At 50.5% G+C, this 19,152-nt stretch overlaps 1 protein-coding gene across 1 annotated transcript in view; it reads left to right on the plus strand.

Moving 5' to 3' along the window:
* DPP7 (dipeptidyl peptidase 7) overlaps positions 1 to 19,152 on the plus strand; it is a 3,316,481-nt gene that overhangs the window by 376,232 nt on the left and 2,921,097 nt on the right. The window lies entirely within an intron of this gene.

Here is a 19,152-nt window from a genome sequence, read left to right on the forward strand (position 1 = left end):
GTGAGTGACAGCAAGGCGGTATGAATGGGGGGTTTTCTGCATAAAAGAAGGGACCTGCGGACTGGAAGAGAGACGTCGCCACTGGACCTGAGAAATCCGAGGAGGAGAGAAGCCAAAGACATCTGCAACGACTGAACCACCAGTGAAGCCCTGCTGCAGATCCTCACCACTTTTCTGCAACGACAAGAGAAGATCTTCACCTGCAAGAGCCTTCTTCCCTTGAGCTGGTAGGGCCAACCAGTTCGCCAATCGCCTTCCAGAACCTGCCTTGGTTGAATCGCCAGTGCCAAGCATTAGGAGACCGGATAGCCAGGCACCCGTCCACCACGACCGCGATTTAAAGGAGCGTACCTTTTATTCCATTTTGGCATCACAGCGGCTGGCTTCATCCCTGGGCAGTGCAGTGACTCGAACCTTCCTCCACGACAAGAACCTCTCTTCCTCTGCTGGCTCTCCCGAACTGCAGGAACTGCCAGGAACTACCGCCACCGCAGGAGCCTCTTCCACTTTTAAGGTACATTGTTCCGCCAGACCTCCTGTTCCGTTGGGTACTGCTAAAGGTGTTTTAAATCATTACTTACCTTCTGGGCTGGCCGTTCATATCGTCTAACATTGTCTTTTTTACCTTCTGCACCCTCCTTTTCAACCGTTAAACAAAGTCTTGACTGCAGTTACTAGAACCGTTTGAACCTGGGCACATTGCCTTGTACCATTGACTCTGGCACAGGCCTATTGACTCTGACTGTTTCAGTTACAACTGCCTTCTCTAGATTGCTTTTCATCAAGAAATGTGTTGGTGCACCTAATCTCTTATAACCACCTTTCTCCAGCATGGGGTCTGGCATGGATTCACATGCTCATGAATATTCCCCGTCGTCAGGCTGGGAATCCTCGGTAAAGAAAAAATCAGTATCAGTTTCGTTTCTGATCTGTCTTTCTAAGTAGTAACCAATCACTGGTCTCTGGGTCATACTGCCCCCAGCCAATGACTGCCCTCTCCCTAAGCTCCGCCCCTGGCAGCCATCCTCCGATTTTTACCGCACGCTCAAGTGTTGGGAGTCCTCGTGCTATACCTCTCGAGCTTTTACTGCGTTTTGCGCTTTTTCAAAGAGATTTTTCTCATTTTTTGGTTTAATCGAGCCTCAATCTCCACCGTTTCTACTTCTGATCAATGGGGACCCTTTTCGGATTTATCTACGCCCCTCAAGGGTGAAGTTTTCATCGAGTTACGCTTCTTGGAGGATTCCAGAAGTTTCTGAAGCCTACCTCGTGGACGAGAAGAACATGGCCCAGGAGAAGGGAAGCTCGACTTCCGGCAAACTGTTCAGGATCTGCCCTGGATGCAACCTACAAAATGTGTTCAAGAGGACGAGCATTCGAAATGCCTTTACTGCCTCCACAAGGACAAAACGCATGTAGAGAAGGACTGTGCGTTTTGCTTTAACATGTCTGATCGGACAATGAGGGATCGCCGGACCCATCTCTCCAACTGGCTGGAAGGCATGAGCCCAGCAGGTGAGAAGAACAAGAAGAAGTCCGGGTGGTCTTCTAAGTCCTTTGAGGGTGCCCCGGCGACGGGGGCCCAACAGAAGGCAAAGCACTGCGAGTCCGCGGGCACCGGGAGCGCTGAACGGTCGGGCTCCTCGGCTGCCAGGCAGGGCGCACCTTCACCAACACCATCAACCACGAGCCAACGCTCTGGCTCGGGGAAGAGAAAATCTGAGAACCCGTCTAAGCTTCTGGAGAGGCCCCGGTCGATCTCAGGGGAACCGGCCGAGGGGGAGCGAGGCGGTGACCCTCCCCCTAAGGTGAAGGCCTCAAGCGCACCCAAGGCAGCGAAGGCCTTGATCCACCCGGCGGAGCCTGTGGAGGCTATCCCAGTGGAGGTGACCTCGGGGCCTAGAGTTTCCCTGCCTCCGCGGAGGGAGTCCTCTTTTAAACCCATCGAGAAGACCCCCGTGAAGACCCCGGTGGGAAAAGAGGGGGGGGGCGGTGACCATTACATACACGGACTCAAACTCCGAGAAGGAACTGGCCGAGAATTTGGAAGAGGCCCAGCCCCACGGGAGGAATCCCGAGGAGGGGGACGACGAGAGCGAGGGTAGCAACGATGACGAGGTTCCCATGGAGGAACAGCTGTCTCTCCCGGCACGCCCGTCGCAACCCAAGCCTCAGGACAACTCGGCGGCCATTTTGACGGCAATCCAGGCCGTATGCACGGAGATAAGGATGAGACTTCCCCTACCCCCGACGGACGACCCAGCTGTACCGGGTCCTTCGGGAAGCCCTCCGAACAAGAGGAGGAGAATTCATCCAGTGCCCCTTCAGCCCACATGGCCTTCTCAGCCTTTGTCGCCTTCCCCGATCCCGAGGAACGACACGGGAACGGACACGGCCACGACAGGGACGGATGACGACGGCGGTGACGACGGGACTGGCCTCCCGTCTCCGATTCCTCGGGCGTTCCCGCCCAACGACATTGGCTCCTTCCACGCCATGATTGCCAGGCCATCTGAGCTTTTTCAACTCTGCCCTGAGGAGAAGAAGAAGGAAGGCTTCCTCTACCAACAGCGCAAGGCCAAAAGGAAGACGGTCCTCGTGGTGCCGTTGCAGGATGACATCTGGGAAGAGGGACTTGCCCTCCTCAAGAACCCGTCCACGACACCTGCCAAGAGGGACCGGTACAAGAAGAAGTACCGGGTCCCTGACGCCGCCCCATTGTGCCTTAGGGCGCAGCCGACCCCGGATTCGGTCGTCTCAGCGGCGGCCAAGAAGAAAGCGGGGGGACATCGGCTTCATCCTCAACTTCTCCACCGGACGGCGAGGCATCTCGTCAGCGGAGACGACGATTAAGGCGGCCAACGCCCTAGCGATTGTAGCCCGCTACGATAGGGAATTGTGGTACAAGATCACCCCCCCTGTTGGACTTCCTCCCGGACGACAAGAGGGCAGAGGCCCTGGCGATCCTACAGGAGGGTGAGGTGGCGTCGGACCACGCCATAACTGTGGCCATGGACATTGCCGACACTGGTTTCCGCCAGTTGGGCAACAGCGTTTGCCTTCAACGGCGGGGGTGGCTCAAGGCGACGGATTTCCGCCAGGACGTGCAAACCAAGGTTTTGGACATGCCCTTCGACGGGAACAATCTGTTTGGAAAGACTGTGGATGAGTCGCTGCAGACCATCAAGACCGACACGGAGACGGCTCGGGACTTGGGAGTTCTGCAGCAACGGCGGCCGCCCTTTCAGAACTCTGGAGGCAAGCAAGGTGCCTCCAAAGGATTAGGCGGCGGCTCCTCGACCTACCATCAGGCGGCCAGCTCCTCGTCGCAAGAAGCCTACAGGGGATGAGGCAAGTCCGGTGGATCTCGCCGTCTTCGCCAGGGAGGCCAGAGCGGCGAGGCTGCTTCCAAGCCAGACTGAACCGGCCGTCGCGTCGGGCCCCCACCGAAGAACACCGGTGGGAGGCCAGCTGACAATGTTCATCAGCGTGTGGAAGTCCATCTCCACCGACCGTTGGGTGCTGGATGCCCTGGCCCACGGGCACACTCTGGAATTTCTAAAGAAGTGCCCCCGAATTCCTCCCGTGGCCAGGAGGGAAAACCACGTCCCTCAACTACTGTTAGAGGTAAGGGCGATGCTCAAGAAAGTAGCCATCGAGCTCGTCCCAAAGAGGCTCCGGGACTCCTGAGTATACTCAAGATACTTCCTCGTCAGAAAGAAGACAGGAGTTTGGCATCCCATCCTGGACTTGCGTCGGCTAAACAAATACATCAAGGCACAGATGTTTTGGATGGTCACCCTCCAGCACGTGCTGGGCCAGCTGGAGGAAGGTGACTTCTTATCGTCGTTGGATTTGGAGGATGCGTACTTTCACATCCCCATCCTAAAAGGACAGTAGTCCAAGGGCGGCACTGCCAGTTCAAGGCCCTCCCATTCGGATTGAAGTCGGCGCCCAGGGTGTTCACCAAGTGCCTAGCACCAGTGGCGGCGCGGCTGTGCCTACAGGGGATCCACGTCTACCCCTACCTGGACTGGCTCACCCGAGCAGGGACAAGGGAACTCGCCGTAGAACACACAGCAAAGACCATCCGGGTGCTCACGGACCTGGGATTCTCCATCAACTTCCCCAAATCCCACCTGGTTTCGTCGCAGGGCGCGCTGTTTCTGGGAGCCAAGCAGTTGGCCTCGCCGTCGGAGGAAAGAACGCAGGCCATCCTGGGCAAGGTATAGCGTCTGCTGGGCACGGATGTGGCCAGAGTGAGGTCCATCAAGTCCCTTCTCGGGATGATGTCCTCTTGCATCTATCTGGTGCGCCTGTGCAGGCTTCGGATGCGTCCTCTGCAGGAGTTCCTCAACGCCCGTTGGACGCAAGCGACGTACAGCTTCGAGGACAAGATCTCGCTCAACGAAGCATTCCGCCATGCAATTCGATGGTGGGGCACCCGCGCACATCTCACCGCGGGCACGGACTTTCAGACTCCAGCATACCAGGTGACGGTGATGACGGATGCCTCCCTGGAGGGGTGGGGAGCGGACACCAGAGATCTTCACGCGAGAGGCCTGTGGCTCCCGGAGGAGAGGCCGCTCCACATCAAAATACTGGAGCTCCGAGCAGTATTCTGGGCCCTCAAGTCATTCCTCCCGTCCCTCAAGGGCAAGGTGGTGAGGATCTCCACCGACAACACCACCAGGAAGTTCTACATCCGGAAGCAGGGAGGAACCAGATCCCCAGCCCTGTCCAACGAAGCCCAGGATCTGTGGCACTGGGCCGTTGCCCAGGGGATGTTTCTGGTGCCTTTTCATCTAGCAGGGATAAAAAACAACATCGCCGACTCACTCAGCAGGGAGCTGCGCTCGTGCCACGAGTGGGAACTACGCCAGGATCAAGTGGATCATCTCTTCTGGCGATGGGGCAAACCCCAAAACGAACTGTTCGCAATGGCGACGAACTCCAAATGCCAGAGGTTCGCCAGCAGGTTCCCCCAGCCGAGGAGCATGGGCGATGCTTTCTCGTTCTTCTGGGACGGCCTGTTCCTGTATGCGTTCCCACCGTTGCCGTTGCTGCTCAGGCTCATCAACCAACTCAAGAGGTCCCAGTGCAGGATGATCCTCGTCGCACCGAGGTGGCCGAGACAGATATGGTTTCTGGACCTTCTGGACTTGTCAGCGTCCCCGCCAGTCAAACTGTCGACGGACGCAGATCTTCTCTCCAGAGAAGGACGCGCCATTCTTCATCACGACCCGGAGTCGCTGAACTTGCAAGCCTGGCTCCTGCAGCACTAGAGTTTGGAGGGTACGATATCCCGGCTGACTGCAGAGAGGTTCTTGCAAAGGCCAGGGCGTCCTCAACTCTCAAGTGCTACGGACACAAGTGGAAGAGGTTCTCTCTCTGGTGCCGTGCACAGAAGACTAACCCTCTACGGATTACAGCCCCTCAAGTGCTACCGTACTTGCTGTTGCTGGCCAAAGCTGGACTAGCTCATGCTTCCATCAAGATACATCTGGCAGCGATTTCCTGATACACCAGAACTGCAGGACGGTCGTGCCTGTGGTCTCATCGCCTGGTGAAGGAGTTTATGAAAGGACTGTTCCGATCGTTCCCGCCGGTGAAGGCTCCAGCCCCGGCATGGGAGCTCAACGTGGTGCTGACCAGGCTCATGGGCCCGCCATTCGAGCCTTTGCATTCGGCTGTCGTGGGAGACAGCGTTCCTTGTGGCCATCACCTCTGCACGGCGCATGGGAGAGATTCAGGCCCTTTCCTGCAAGCCTCCATACTTAAGTTTCCACGAGATGAGGGTGGTGCTGAGGACGCACCCCTCCTTCATGCCCAAGGTGCTGTTGGACTTCCATCTCAACGAGCCCTTGGTGTTACCAGCCTTTTTCCCGTTGCCTTCGTCGCCGGCCGAGAGGACTTTGCACTCGCTGGATGTAGCTAGAGCGCTGAAGTTCTACGTGGACCGAACGAAGAGTTTTCGGAAGACATCACAGCTGTTTGTGAACTTTGGACCTGTAAACCAAGGGAAGGCTCTCTCGAAGGCTTCCGTTTCCAGATGGCTCTCCGGCTGCATCATGCACTGTCATCGGTTGGCAAATCGACCGTTGCCCGGCTGTCCGAGAGCCCATGCGACCAGAGCGATTGCTGCCACCACAGTGTTCTTCTCTGCTGTGCCCCTGCTGGACTTCTGCAGGGCTGCTACGTGGAGGTCGACTCACACTTTCACGAGATTCTACTGCATCGACCGGGATTCCAGGGAGGAGTCCAGAGTCGGCCAGGCAGTGCTGCGCAACCTGTTCGCTTAAGGTGAGCCTGGTGAGGAGGTAAGAGATGCTTAATGTTGAGTTTTATGTAATGCTTAATGTTGAGCCTTGCCACCTCCCGTGGTGGCGCATGTGTGTACTGCCATGTATTCTTATATTCATGAGCATGTGAATCCATGCCAGACCCCATGCTGGAGAAGGAACACGTTACTTACCTGTAACTGTTGTTCTCCAGCATGGGTCTGGCATGGATTCACATGTGAACCCCCCCTCCTACCCCTCTGCGGCTCTTCACTTGGTCATACTGCCACTTTACATGCTACCAAATCTGAGGATGGCTGCCAGGGGCGGGGCTTAGGGAGAGGGCAGTCATTGGCTGGGGGCAGTATGACCCAGAGACCAGTGATTGGTTACTAATACAAATACAAATACTAAGAAAGACAGATCAGAAACAAAACTGATACTGATTTTTTCTTTACCGAGGATTCCCAGCCTGACGACGGGGAATATTCATGAGCATGTGAATCCATGCCAGACCCATGCTCGAGAACAACAGTTACAGGTAAGTAACTTGTTCCTTCCTTCCCCTTTATATATTGTTGAAGTGCCATTTTGCTCGGTTTTCACCTCAGTATTGCTTATGCTAAAGTACTACCTTGACTAACTTGTTCACAATCCAATTGGGAAGTGTTGCTGGTGTGTTTAGGAGTCTAACCATGTATAACTTGACCTTTCCCTCCCTCTGAAGAAATTGTTAGTGCCATTTTTTTTTATTTATTTACTTGTGTATAATCAAAAGAAACAATGATTTTTACAAGGATAATCAAAATCCGGTCTAGCCGCGTATGTTTCTGCTTTCATATAAATACGCCAGCTCACACACTCCATTATGAGAAGTTAGGGTCCGTTGCGTGTTGACCGGACTGGTCAGGCCCAGAAGGTCTAAATGTGACTATGGGTCCGAAGGCCAGACCTTGCTACACCAAAGGTGGTGCTATCTGTCTCAGTGAGAGACCGTGCTTTCGCCTGCCTAGTGAGAAGATTCTATGGCCTTTATTTTTGTGAAGGCAGCTTCCAGTAGTTTACATGCCGCTACAGCCCAGCGTGTTTTTTCACCCGAGATAAGGCGGCACCACCATGTGTCTTCTTCCACCAACACTGAATTAACCCATAAGGGTTCCAAGTAGGCTGCACGTTCTGCGTTGAGAGTATGGCAGTTTAGCAGAAGATGGCGAATTGTCTCAATTGCGTCGTCGGATTGGCATAATCTGCATGTGGTTGCCGCGGCCTGACTTCTTATCGCCATGATTTCTCTGGTATGGAGCAAGTTGAGCCTTGCTCTTAGGAAGTAGGTTTGAAGGTTTCTATTTGGAAATTTTACGCAGTAGGCCAGTGGGCTTTTGAGCCTATTGAATGTCGGTGGCAGATGCTTTAGGAATTTAATCGCTTTGGTTTGGTCAGCTGTGGTAATCCAGTCTTGATTTTTCAATTTTTGAGACACTCTTTGTGGATTGCTTTTCAGGTCCTCTGTAGAACATGCCACTTGTTCCAGATTGTTTACTTGGCAGGCGATCCACTTCTTGATCTCCGAGCATTTTGTTGATTCCAGCTCTTTGTTAATAATGTTAAAAATTGGTAGACCGTCTTGAATAAGAGTAATTCTGAAGATAGCCATAGAGGCAAGGCTGACCGTTGCACCCAGCGAGAGTAGGCCCAGGTCTCTTCTGATGGCTGCGATCAGGATGGAGTTCAGAAGACCCAAAGTTGTCTTCCAGATGTAGCCTTCCAGCTTAGGCCATATTGAACTAGGCATGTTAATAGTGGTGTCCATGCCATAGGTTAGTGCAGGGACTACTTTGCCTTTGTAGAAGTTGATGGCAGGAATCCAAGAAAATTTGCCGAATTTACGGTCAATCATCTTCATTTGTGAGGTAAGGTTTTTTACTTTCTCCCAAAGATGCAGTTGCATTTTTGTCTCCTTTGGAGTCCCGTCGATGTAAACTCCCAAGTATTTAAAATGTGGGACGACTTCAATGCTGCAATTATTCACTGACCAAGAGTGAGCTGATTTCTTCGGTTGACGCTTCTTGGCCAGTATCATCATTTTTGTCTTGGTGTTATTTATTGTAAGGTTATTGAAGGCCATGTACTCTGCCAGGTTGTCTAGCTGACGTTGAAGACTTATTTGTGTCTGGTCTAGAAGGATCATGTCGTCCGCATAGAGAATACGGGACAGGTCGATGTTACCCAGCTTCGGAGGAAAGCTGCGGACCGTCACTTCAGATTTTTGGAAGTCTCCCAGGAAAGCTACAAAGAGGGCCGGCGCCAGCGGGCATCCTTGTTTCACTCCTCTTTCTGATGGAATTTCTTTGGTAAGAGAGCCTTGATTATTCAAACGGACACGTAAGGATGTCTTCGAGTGGAGAGCTATAATCGGTTGAAGGATTTCCTCTGGGCAGCTCCATCCTTGAAGCTTTTTCCATAGGCGCATTCTATCGACTCTGTCAAAAGCCTGTGACAGGTCTATAAAAGCTGCATAAACAGTTGGGGCGCCCTGCTTTATCTTAGCCTTTAGAATGCTAAGGATAAGGATGTTGACTGCTGTCCCGCCGTTCTTCTTAAAGCCCATCTGGAATTGATCTTCGCATGGGGCAGATTTGGCCCATTGACGAAAGTGGTCGAGAAGAAGAGTGGCAAACAATTTGCCCATGATGTCGAGTAGGGCTATAGGCCTGTAGTTTGCCGGATCTCTGCTTCCCTTTCTGAAGATCGGAATCACAGTGGCTTCTGTCCAAGACGATGGAATCATTCTGCTGATTCTACAGTGTGTAAACAGAAGGCTGATAAAATCTGTCCACTCAGCAATGTTTTTTTTTTGGTCAATGTTCGTGAACCCATCAGGTCCCGGAACTCTGGATGTTTTAAGCTTCTGAATGCACTTGTAGATGTCAGCTTTCATGGAAAGGTCAACCCAGGGGGTCCTGTTGAATTCCGGCTCTTGGGTCACATTAATAGCAGGAGTGGCAAAGAGCTTTGTGAAAAAGTGTACCCAGGTGGCTGCCGGAACAGAGTTGATCATATTTGCTCTGGTATTGCCTTGCGCGATGTTAATCAGGGCCCAAAAATCGGCAGATTTTTTTGACGCCAGTGTTCTCATCATGGTTTCTGCGTCATTTTGGTACAGAGAGGACCTGCGTAGTCTTATCCATGTTTTGTAGGTTTTGTTTTCTTTTGCCCAAAGTGCCCATCCCAATGTGGTGTTTTCGGCTTTTGCAATGCGTTTCATTTTCTTCAAAGCCTTTTTGTTATCCGCTATGAGTTTGTCGTAGGTATGGTTGAAGGTAGTGGAAGGAGTCTTCTCTTTTTCTGGATGGACTTGTGATTGATCAGAAGGGGAATATAGTTGGGTCGCAGAAGTAACTCGGCCGTTGTTGGATCGACCCCGGTTGTAGCATATTGCTGGGTCATGGCTCTGACGCTGGCAGCCGTCAAGCGTAGTCGAGTTTGTTGGGGATTTACCTCTACCGATGATATGTAGTTGGTGGATTCTTGAGAAACAGAGGACCAGACGACGATGAGCATGTTGTGGTCGATCGGGAGCGTTTTGGAAACCTTGAAGCTTTCGATCTTTGGGCACATAGGTTCAGAAATAAAGATGTAGTCCAACGTAGCCTTTGAAGAGCCTCTTTCCCAAGTTGGGATTTGCGGGAGCCAGTCTTTGATCCATGCTGCGTTGTGTATGTTCCTGGCCGACATCAGTGTCATCCAAGCCTGTCCTCTTGATTCCGTTGACACAGCAGCTGGTGATTTCGACAGAGCTTCTTTTGGATGGCAACAGTTAGCATTCAGATCTCTGCATATTAAGAGGTGGACGGTATTAGACTCAATTACGGTTATGTCGATAGTTTCAGCCATAGATTGGCAGAAGGCCATGGACAACGTTCTTTGAGGGTTCCAGTAAACCGTGACAATTGCCAGAGTGGTCACTGACCATTGATTTGATGATTCCGTGAAGTGGGTCCATTCAATGAGTCATGCCAGTATCCCGTAGGATCTCACAATGGTTTTGACAATTTTTAGATTGTGGCCTGTTTTCACAGCAATGAGTAGGCCAGCTGAGGGGCGGTCTAGTAGGCCTCTAACCGCCGGGGAAGTCTCAATCTCGAATCCATCCATGGATGGTTTTTCTAGAAGCCATGTCTCTTGGAGACAAAGGATGTCGAAGCGGCCCAGGTCCTCACTGTTGGAGTCGGTTAAGTGGGCATGGCCTCTGGTATTCCACGAGGCTAGTGACAGCGTCTTTGTTAAAGGTGGTGGTTTGGCTCCAATGGGTAGTTGCTATCTGCTTCGATTGGCGGTTAGCGTTCCTTTTAGCCAGTTCCATGGGCCGCCTGCAGATGGGTCTTTGTTTAAGTGGGCCGATGTTTCCGGAACTCTAAGAGATGGTGATTGATTCCTACGATTTCCGTAGCTGTTAAATCTTCTTCGTTTCGGGGAATGCTCTTGCTTCCTCTCGCTTCTTTGCGGGTCGTGGTGTCTCGCGAAAGACTGTTGGGGCGGGGTGTGCTTACTTCTGTGTCGAGAGTCTCGAGGTGAAAAGGCCTCCGAATCATCAGTCGGATAATTTCGGCGGTCGGACACTCCTAGTCTCCTCGTGGAAGATTTCAGGTCAGTTCTTCTGGATGTCTTTCTATCTTCGTCAAGGCGGGCAGTTTCCCTGTCTGGGCTCACCCTGAAATGGGCTCTTAACTCCACTTTTCGAGTGTGGTGATGATCTGGTGAGGTTATCTTATCTTTTCTTTTGTTGACTATGTTCTCTTCCTGGATTCCTTTTTTAGGCGATGGAGCTGAGCTTTTTATCTCAGTAGGAGAAATCCGGCTGCTTTTAGTTCAGTTCGACTTTCCGAGTTAGATGTTGGATTGCGTCTGATTTGATGTGAAGATATGCTTTCGCCTTGTTGTCTCTATGATATGGCTCAATTAGTGTGAAATCGTCCGTTTTCATGTTCTTTAGCTCAGATGTAGATGCTATGATCTGTAGCACCGTTCTGCGATTGAGAACCATGTATTTGCCTCTGTTTGTGGACTGTTCAATTTTGAATATTCGAGTGGTTTTGACATTGTTGACATAGGCTTTTGTTTTTCCTGTAGCTCTGTGTGGTGTCTTATGGTGTGACGACAAGTTTCCTTGTGCAGAATCGATTGTTGGTGTTGTGGGGCATTTATTCACTGAAGGAATTTGTGTGGGTAAGAGGTGGGCTTCATCTTTCCTGAGTTGTTGGCTTGGAGGACCGTCCCTTTTTTGGGTCCTTGAGGGAAGATGGGTTGTTGACTTCTCCGGAGGAATTATGGTCCGTCTTGCTTCCTTTTGTGGACTGTCCTCCAAGTGCCTGGAGACCGTATGGATATCTAGATCAAGGTGCTGAGAGAGGTTGCTTAGAAGGCTGGAGTCTAAAAATTCCCTAGCAGTTTTGGGTGATTGAGTTAAGTCCATCGCGTGGGCGGCAGACATTTGCAGTGGTTCTATGGTGGCATTGCCATTTGTTGGTGCAGTTTTCAATGTGGGTGGTGGATAGTTCGCGTTGAGAAGGTGTCGAATTGGGGGGTTTGTTTGCTCCTTCTCCGCAAGTTTGAGAGCTTTTTTCCCCAGCTCCTGGTTTTGCAATTGACCAACATTGTTGGTGGGCGTGGCAACGATCTTCGTAGATGATCTGTTCGGAGTTGGAGCAGGTTTATTTTTGCTGAGAAAAATAGAAGCAATTTCATAGTTCTCTTTTGGACTAAGAGTCTGAGTTGATTTTGATTCTTGCGGCCCCAGTGGCACGAGTTTTGAGCTTGTGACGGCCGGGCCATGTTCCGCCTCGGGTTCGATTCTATCTCTTTTCCTTTCTGAGATGTCGTATTTAAGGTCAATGGCCGTAATAAAGCCTTCCAGATAGGACAGCTTAGATTGGATGATTGCCAGAGTAGCAGTGTTGTCTTTCGAAGCGTCACCTATGGCTTCGTAGAGTTTGCAAAAAGGCGCCATAGCAATTGTTATGGCTGACATTATCGTAGACATGTCTCTCTTATTATTTGGCAAATCTTTTAATGTAGATTTTTGAGATTCAGTTGCACTTCCCTTTTTTGGGGAGGATTCTCTACTGCCTGTTGGTAAAGTGCTTGAGACTGAGTGCCGCTGTCCCGGTGTAGTAGTGGCTGCCTCTGGTAGGTTAGCAATCCTTGGCGAAGAATTCCATGGGCCGCGTCTTGAGGCTGATTGTGGTAAAAGATCAGTTGGGTAAGATTGGACAGACAGACGGGCGTTGGATGTCGATATGTGAGCTTTGGTCCAGGGTTGCGGGCTCATTCCGTCATGCGCAGGGTATACTTTGGGCTGGAGTAGGTCGAGAATGTCCAGCATTGCATGCTGGTGCGTTCGCACTTCTGTTAGCGATGTTTCAGTTGTTTTACTAGTTGTAGAAACCTCTGGGTTTGCTAGCTTCAGACCTAGGGCTTCTGGGTGGTGGTTTCGACTTGTGTTGACCAGTGCGTCTGTCTTTCCCACTTTGGGTAGGGATTGTTCCGTGGGAGCCGTGATCGGGAGTTCCAGTTGGACAGTGGGCAAAGAGTCTGTGCATGTTTCTTGCAGATGTTGTGCTGGCATGTCAGCTATTTTGACCATTGCTTCTGATTGGTTGCAGGGCACTGTCTTTGAGCTAGGTTCGTCAGTGGCTGGACAAGGCAAGTGTTCTGTGGTCAGCACGTCCTGATTTGCAGACTTGGTTAGTTGTGTTTTTCTGCATTTGGCTGATGGAGGAGTCTCTTCCAGTGCCTCAAGAATTTCTGCGTCCGACAACTCAGAGTCGTTGTATAGTTTGCGCTTTCCTTGTGTTTTGAAGAAATTCAGCAGAGCATTGGAGAAAAGCAGAGCAGGTAGCAGCCGTTTCCCAATGAGTGCTATTTCTGCTTGGTTTTACACTGTGCCATTTTGCTCATTTTTCACTCTTGCTCAAACTTGTCTACAATTTAAATAGGGAGTTGTGTATACTTTTCTTGACTGTTTAACTTGCTTTAATAGTAGTGATTTGTTTGAAGAACTAAGAGGGTGTAAAATAAATAAATATATATCTTCTTTTTGATACAAAGCTTTGGTCAGTGTTTCCTTGTTCCATAGTGCTGTAGTTCTATTGTGTGAACCCTGAATACTGCTAATCTCCCTCTTGAGATAAGTCTCACTGCTCAGCCACAGCTACCAACTAAATCTTTGTGGTACAGACTGATAGCAAAGGGGATTTATTGCATATACCTGTAGTCCTAATCTTCTGTAGTGCTCCATAAGGGAACTGCGCAGGATTCTGCCTAACCGGAGGACGACTCTGTATCCCTAGTTGGGTCTGATTACGACTGAGAGTCTCTTCTGAAGATTCGATAGATTATGTAAATCGCTGGCTGGCTGTCTTCCAGATCCTGAGTTTCATCCAACACCTCTTCCATTCCTGGAGAGGACTTGTCATTGCTTACGTCCTTGCGTTTCGTGTTAGGTTCGAGGCCCTCGCCACGGTATTCCTTAATTTCTGGTTGTTTAGTGACAATGGGCCTCAGAGGTTTCAAGTTGCGCAAGAAGGCTCTAGAAGAGTTGAATTTAACTTTTTTCCACTGAGGCTGGTTCTTAGATATTTTGGTTTTGTGTGATGGGGCGCCCAGTCTCTTTGATTTCTGTTTCTTTTCAAAGATGGAGTAATTAGGCTTTAGAGGGCCAGAACTACCTAAAGGCAATGGGGAATTTGGGGGAATCAGGACCCCTGCTGCTCCTTCAGAATCTTCAATGATGATCGCAGGGGCTGTTACAAGAGCTGGTACAATGGCAGAGGGTTTCTCCCTTAATGGTTGAGGCCTTCACGGTTGATTCAGGCTCCCCTGATTTACCCGATAGGGTCACCAGAGTTTCCTCAACTCGGGACCTTGGAGAGTCTGCAGGTCCAGATGGATTGGTCGTAGTGCATTGTGTTAGGGTAGTGGCAGAGGCATCCCACTGCGCAGTCTTACCCTGGTCACACTCGCTATATAGGCTATGTGTAATTCGAGTGTCTACACAGCATCTGACCCATTTCTGGGAGTCCAAGATCGCCTCCATCATTGCAGTCTTATCCGACTGCTCTGCTCTTGCCATGTTGCTCAGCCTCATTTGCCAGTTATTGGATTGTTCGGCCTCATAGTTCAGCCATGCTTGCACTTTTGATGCTGATGCTTCCAAAAAAAAAAATGTTGAATGAACCATAACAAGTAGTGTAGCTTGATCTTTAAAGTCCTGGTTTATGGCCTCATAAAGTGTAATGAAAGGTGTCAAGGAAATTGACAGCGCAGACATAATCGTATCTTGTATTTGCTGCATAGAAAGTTCCCATCTGGGGGTCTTTGGGAATCGTGGACGGGTGAAAAAGCAGAGTCGTTCAGGGTGGATGCCCCAGATAGGGACGTAGTGTCCTGCAGGGTGGCAGAAATGAGTGGAGATTTCCTCCTATCTAAAGGTGCCTGACACTCCGCATCCAGCATTGACGAGTTGCCCCTGGCTTCTCCCACAGGTTTCTCAGACAGAGTAGCCATGGTTTCAATATTTCCCCGGGCAGTCAGCAGGTTTTCAGACAAAGGTTGCGGGTGGGTCTGTTGATGGCTTAAACCCAGCGAGCCTGGAGAAGCCAGCTCTTTCCACAGTTCTGACATTTGGGCTGAAGAGGTAGATATTTTCCAAACAGCCTTGTTGTTCAAAGAGGCCTGGATAAGGACAATGTCCTGAGATAGACGAATGGCCAGGGATGAGGTGGACAAAGAGTTCGGTGTAACCGCTGTTCCCTCCCCACCGTTAATTAAAGTTTTACCCGGCCCATTTCTCTCAGACAATTCCAAAGCAGTGTCCCCTATTGGCCGCTGGCATGTCGTTATTCCCGCCTCTCCGGAGCTCTCTCGGAAGCTGCATCAACGTGTTCCTTAACAGCTAGGGGAATCAACGGCTCTTTTGCAGCCATCCCCAGCACTTGTTCGGGCACAGAAGATGTTTGAGCGCCCACGAGAGAGACCAGGCTCTGTTGTTCAATGGAGGCAAGGTCTGCTCTCCCCACACAGCCTCCACCATTTCGTCATCCCTAACATCTAGCCGTGTCGGCAATGGCCAGAGAGTCAAAACACAGGAGAGCAATTTGAACAGTGAAGCTGTCACAGAGGGGTGACAACCTCCAGCCACTTCCCTTCCCCATTCTTCAGCTGAGTAATATAGTTCTTTGCTCGCTGATTCCTGAGCTTTTCTGCCAGGAATCTGTTTGCCTTGTCCCATTTCACATAGTATGTTTGTTTTGTTTGTATTAGTAATGGGTCCAATCTATCTGCCAGGTGTGCTTCTAGTTTAACCCTGGCCTTCATCAGAGCCCTAAATAACACAAAAGTCTCAGAGCAGCAACATCTTCCTGACGCTTTATACTTTTCCTCACAACACAGACATAAATTATGTTAGTTAGTTAGTCATAGCTTCTACATCTACAGTAGCCTATCACTTACTGATTTTTTATTTTTCGTTTTTAAACAAATCCTATAAGACACATGAGAGGGAAGGATTAAAAATAAATGTTGACTTCCTACAGTGTGCAACTGTTTTTAGTTGTGAAAAAAGTAGTGAGAGAGGAAAGGGCTAGTCTCTTTGCTATCCCTTAACCTAGATAGGCGGTACACCAGCGCTGTCTCGGGAGATAGCACCCGATCGAGGGATAGTTAGTCTGTTCTGTATAGGGATATTCAGTAAACGATAGGCTACTGTAGATGTAGAAGCTACGAATAACTAACGATGTCTGCCTTCATCAGAGCCCGCCATGCCTTCTTGGACCCAGTGTCTCTGTGCAAGCCTTCAGCTTCTGTTACCACCTTTTCGAGTGCCACTCTCACCAGTTCCCTTTCTCTCATGTATGCGGATGTCTTAGCTATGAATTCCCCCCTCATTACTGCTTTACTCGCGTTCCACACTATACCCCAGTTTGCTCCCTGTGTGTCATTCTCCCGAAAGGAGTGTCTTAGGGTGTCCTCCATATGGGCCCCTTAATATTAGGGCATTTGAGACACCACGGTTTCCGCCCCTCCGGTGCTATGGTCAGTGGTTCCAAATGAAGGATCAACGAGGCGTGATCCGATAAGTATCTTGTCTTCATTTCTAAGTCTGTCACCTGGCATATGAGTGTATCGGAGACTAGGATCATATCTATGCGGAAGAATCCCATATGGACCGCCGAGTAGTGTGTATATATGCTGGATTGGGGCTGGAAGAACCGGCAGGTCTCTATGAGGTGCAATTCCCTGAGGAATTGCGCCAGAGCTAGTCTTGTGTCTACCATCTGCATGTGTGGGGGGAGACTCTTGTCCACGAGTGGGTCCAGTACGCAGTTAACGTCCCCCCTACTAATACCTTCCCCACGCACCACCCTGATAGATTCCCCCACAAATTAGTGAGAACATTGTCTGCCTTTTGTTGGCACTGTAAATCGCCACCAGTGTCATTTGTTGGCCCTGTAACATTCCCCCTACCACCAAGAATCTACTCTCTGGGTCCTTGTGTGAGAACTGTTTAGTGAATTCTGCCTCCATACCGATCAGTATCGCCACTCCCTTCTTTCTCCCCACTAGAGGTGAAGTACTGTTTTGGGAATACTTTATGTATGAGGTATGCCTCATCTTTCGGGAGCAAATGCGTTTCTTGTAGCCAGGCAACCCTGTGGTATGCAGCTCTGTCAGACGCCTTACTATGGAGCGTCTTTTGACTGGGGTGTTTAAGCCCTGGACGTTTAGGGAAACCATGTCTAGGTCAGCCATCAGCCTATCCCTGTTTGAAACCCTTCAATAAGACCCTTCCATGACCCTTTCCATTGAGTGACTAACCTGGCTTCTCGCACCACCATTCCAACCATCCCATCAAACCCAACAATATTAACTGTACCCTCCTCAACCCCCCAATTCCCCATACAATCTTAGTCATCCTCCACTGGATATCAAGACCACCCAGGAGGATGGCTATCTCTCCTGTCCCTCCGTTCTTCCTTCCATATTCATGTAGTATCTGAATGTCATAAAGTCTTCGTTCAGTTATGATTTGCCGATTGTTTTTGTGGTATCGTCCCCTCTTCAAAGCATCTGGTACCTGCTTGCTGTTTCCTTCATGGTTGTGCCCCATCCTTTGCTCCTTTATTTCTCCCCTTGGGCAGCAGGCAAGCCGATCTCCATTGTTCTTTCCTCCCTGACGGTAGGACTTCTTCCTTGTCCTCTGGACCCTCCTTTGGTCTAGAGGGGTGCCCCTCTTTCCCCCCTTCGTCAGCCATTTCTTCTTCCTTAGAGATCGAGTATTGTTGCCCCTGCCATTCAAATCGCAGAGCGCACCGGATCGACCATCGATATCGTGTCTTGTTTGAGCAAAGCCAACTTGTACCTACTCGGATGCGCTTTCATTTATTGAGTGTTGCTTGCGCCAGGTCTTGGTATAGGGCCAATGGAGTGTCTCTAAATCCCACTGGTTCTTGTTTGCAGGCTTCCTTTATTATTTCCTCCTTTCCTTAGTACAAATGGACTCTGGTCAGGACATCCGGGGTAAGGTTTCCGCAAATTTGGAAAGCGGAGTACACCCAGTGGGTACGGTCAAGCACTAGTTCACGCTCGTTCGACGGTCAAGCACTAGTTCACGCTCGTTCTCCATTCCCAAGATTGCCTGGAACAAACTCTTTACATATTCCTGTAAGTCCCTGTCTAATATTGCCTTGGGAACGCCCCAAATCCAAATGTTGTTTTGTCGTGACCTGTTTTCTTTCTCCTCTTGTTTGTCCAGGACTATTTACATTTGTTGTTCCATGGAGTATATTTGTTGCGCCAGCTCGTCGTGAGCGTGTCCCTGATCACATGCTGCAGTCTCGAGATCGTCCGCTCACCTCTCCACCACCATTACATTTTTTAGGTCTGAGATGGCCTTTGTTAGGTCAGTGGCACTCTCTTTAATGTCCTTCTTTAAATGCTTCAACATGGCCATCAGATATGACCTTCTGATTGGGGGGCCCTCCTCCTCCAGGTGAGTAAAGGGTGGCGAGTGGATTTGGACATTGGTTTGTTGCAGTACGCGCTATTGTGGATATGCACCCTGCATGAGCGCCTTAATGCCCTCTGTTTGTGGAGCCATCTGTTTTGCCGGTTGTTTTGCCGCCATGTTGGGTTGCTGGGCGATATCCTGCCCCACTCACTCCGCAGCTTGAGGTGTTCTCCAGGTGCCTCCTCACGCTGTGTTCCTTCCGCTATGGTGGGTTGGTGTCCTTCCTTATTGCCATGTTGTGAATGCAGCGCTAATTGGCTATGGTTTGGCAACCACTGTTTGGTGGCTGCCTTATTTGCTCAGGTGGAGGGTGTCCCTTTCTATTGCCGCGTTGTGAATGCGGCCTGAGCAGCAAAGGCGATCGCTCCTCCTCCCCACTTCAGGTGCTGTCCCCTGCTCCGAACATTTATTCTTTTGGGCCCTACTCACTGTGGGAGGTGCCAATCCTCCCGATCAGTTCCTGCGGGCTCGTTCACAGGAGGGGGCACGCCTCTGCTCCTCCAGCTCTGAGGCACCTGCCATTTTGCTGCCCACCACTGGCACCTTCAATGGGCCGTTGCTCCTTGTTTCGGTGCCGGGAGTAGTTGCATTTTGAGCGGCAGTGTCCTCACTTCATGGGGGTACCCTCGCTTTATTTTGGTGATTCGATCTGCATTATTTTGGGGTCTTTTCAGGTCGGGACGGGACCGAAAGTCGGGAGCTCAGCAGAGCAGCATCTGCTGGTGTCTTCAGCTAGCCCCGCCCGCAGCTCTTCGATTTTACCACTTGTCCACTCTTTTACAGGCATCTCTGTCGTGGTATTTC

The sequence above is a fragment of the Ambystoma mexicanum genome, chromosome 8 (genome assembly GCF_040938575.1).
Source record: "Ambystoma mexicanum isolate Mex_15411 chromosome 8, UKY_AmexF1_1, whole genome shotgun sequence".
In the NCBI taxonomy this organism is placed as follows: domain Eukaryota; kingdom Metazoa; phylum Chordata; class Amphibia; order Caudata; family Ambystomatidae; genus Ambystoma; species Ambystoma mexicanum.